Source organism: Syngnathus leptorhynchus, unplaced genomic scaffold (assembly GCF_054491065.1).
Source record: "Syngnathus leptorhynchus isolate UIUO unplaced genomic scaffold, UIUO_Slep HiC_scaffold_352, whole genome shotgun sequence".
NCBI classification, from domain to species: domain Eukaryota; kingdom Metazoa; phylum Chordata; class Actinopteri; order Syngnathiformes; family Syngnathidae; genus Syngnathus; species Syngnathus leptorhynchus.
The window spans coordinates 29,582-32,500 of record NW_028232314.1 but is presented as its reverse complement, the minus strand read 5'-3'; positions in this window follow the sequence as shown (position 1 = coordinate 32,500).

Sequence of the window (2,919 nt, the reverse complement as noted above, 5' to 3'; positions counted from 1 at the left end):
CACCAGAGCTCCATAGCTCCATAGCACCAGAGCTCCATAGCTCCATAGCACCAGAGCTCCATAGCTCCATAGCACCAGAGCTCCATAGCTCCATAGCACCAGAGCTCCATAGCACCAGAGCTCCATAGCTCCAGCCTGGGTGGCTGGTGGCTCCATAGCTCCATACTTCCATAGCTCCAGTCAGAGAGTTGGCGAAAATTGCACTAAGTGCGAAAGCCCATTCATTTACAAGGGCGTGTCCGCCAGGCGGCGACATTTCCCCGTTACCGGTGGCTGCGCGGCGGGTGAGTGACAGAGCTTATCCGAGCGGCTGGAACTCTGCGCCGGCGTGGTCGAGCGTGAGGCCCCGGCCCTTTGGCTGCCTGGTACCTAAAACACTTCCATTGATCCAGCCACGGAGGGTGCTGGCTGGTGGCTCCATAGCTCCATAGCTCCATAGCACCAGAGCTCCATAGCTCCATAGCACCAGAGCTCCATAGCTCCATAGCACCAGAGCTCCATAGCACCAGAGCTCCATAGCTCCATAGCACCAGAGCTCCATAGCTCCATAGCTCCATAGCACCAGAGCTCCATAGCTCCATAGCACCAGAGCTCCATAGCACCAGAGCTCCATAGCTCCAGCCTGGGTGGCTGGTGGCTCCATAGCTCCATACTTCCATAGCTCCAGTCAGAGAGTTGGCGAAAATTGCACTAAGTGCGAAAGCCCATTCATTTACAAGGGCGTGTCCGCCAGGCGGCGACATTTCCCCGTTACCGGTGGCTGCGCGGCGGGTGAGTGACAGAGCTTATCCGAGCGGCTGGAACTCTGCGCCGGCGTGGTCGAGCGTGAGGCCCCGGCCCTTTGGCTGCCTGGTACCTAAAACACTTCCATTGATCCAGCCACGGAGGGTGCTGGCTGGTGGCTCCATAGCTCCATAGCTCCATAGCACCAGAGCTCCATAGCTCCATAGCACCAGAGCTCCATAGCTCCATAGCACCAGAGCTCCATAGCACCAGAGCTCCATAGCTCCATAGCACCAGAGCTCCATAGCTCCATAGCACCAGAGCTCCATAGCTCCATAGCACCAGAGCTCCATAGCACCAGAGCTCCATAGCTCCAGCCTGGGTGGCTGGTGGCTCCATAGCTCCATACTTCCATAGCTCCAGTCAGAGAGTTGGCTAAAATTGCACTAAGTGCGAAAGCCCATTCATTTACAAGGGCGTGTCCGCCAGGCGGCGACATTTCCCCGTTACCGGTGGCTGCGCGGCGGGTGAGTGACAGAGCTTATCCGAGCGGCTGGAACTCTGCGCCGGCGTGGTCGAGCGTGAGGCCCCGGCCCTTTGGCTGCCTGGTACCTAAAACACTTCCATTGATCCAGCCACGGAGGGTGCTGGCTGGTGGCTCCATAGCTCCATAGCTCCATAGCACCAGAGCTCCATAGCTCCATAGCACCAGAGCTCCATAGCTCCATAGCACCAGAGCTCCATAGCTCCATAGCACCAGAGCTCCATAGCTCCATAGCACCAGAGCTCCATAGCTCCATAGCACCAGAGCTCCATAGCTCCATAGCTCCAGGGCTCCATAGCTCCAGGGCTCCATAGCTCCATAGCTCCAGGGCTCCATAGCTCCAGGGCTCCAGGGCTCCATAGCTCCAGGGCTCCAGGGCTCCAGGGCTCCATAGCTCCATACCTCCAGAGCTCCATAGCTCCATAGCTCCATAGCACCAGAGCTCCATACTTCCAGAGCTCCATAGCTCCATAGCTCCATAGCACCAGAGCTCCATAGCTCCATAGCACCAGAGCTCCATAGCTCCATAGCACCAGAGCTCCATAGCTCCATAGCTCCAGGGCTCCATAGCTCCAGGGCTCCATAGCTCCAGGGCTCCATAGCTCCAGGGCTCCAGGGCTCCATAGCTCCATACCTCCAGAGCTCCATACCTCCAGAGCTCCATAGCTCCATAGCACCAGAGCTCCATAGCTCCATAGCACCAGAGCTCCATACTTCCAGAGCTCCATAGCTCCATAGCTCCATAGCACCAGAGCTCCATAGCTCCATAGCACCAGAGCTCCATAGCTCCATAGCTCCATAGCTCCATACTGCCAGAGCTCCAGAGCTCCAGCCTGGCTGGTGGCTCCATAGCTCCATACTTGCAGCCACGGAGCTGGCTAAAATTGCACTAAGTGCGAAAGCCCATTCATTTACAACGGCGTGTCCGCCAGGCGGCGACATTTCCCCGTTACCGGTGGCTGCGCGGCGGGTGAGTGACAGAGCTTATCCGAGCGGCTGGAACTCTGCGCCGGCGTGGTCGAGCGTGAGGCCCCGGCCCTTTGGCTGCCTGGTACCTAAAACACTTCCATTGATCCAGCCACGGAGGGTGCTGGCTGGTGGCTCCATAGCTCCATAGCTCCATAGCACCAGAGCTCCATAGCTCCATAGCACCAGAGCTCCATAGCTCCATAGCACCAGAGCTCCATAGCACCAGAGCTCCATAGCTCCATAGCACCAGAGCTCCATAGCTCCATAGCACCAGAGCTCCATAGCTCCATAGCACCAGAGCTCCATAGCACCAGAGCTCCATAGCTCCATAGCACCAGAGCTCCATACCTCCATACCTCCAGAGCTCCATAGCTCCATAGCACCAGAGCTCCATAGCTCCATAGCACCAGAGCTCCATAGCTCCATAGCACCAGAGCTCCATAGCTCCATAGCACCAGCTCCATAGCTCCATAGCACCAGAGCTCCATAGCACCAGAGCTCCATAGCTCCATAGCACCAGAGCTCCATAGCTCCATAGCACCAGAGCTCCATAGCTCCATAGCACCAGAGCTCCATAGCTCCATAGCACCATAGCTCCATAGCTCCATAGCTCCAGGGCTCCATAGCTCCATAGCTCCAGGGCTCCATAGCTCCAGGGCTCCAGGGCTCCATAGCTCCATAGC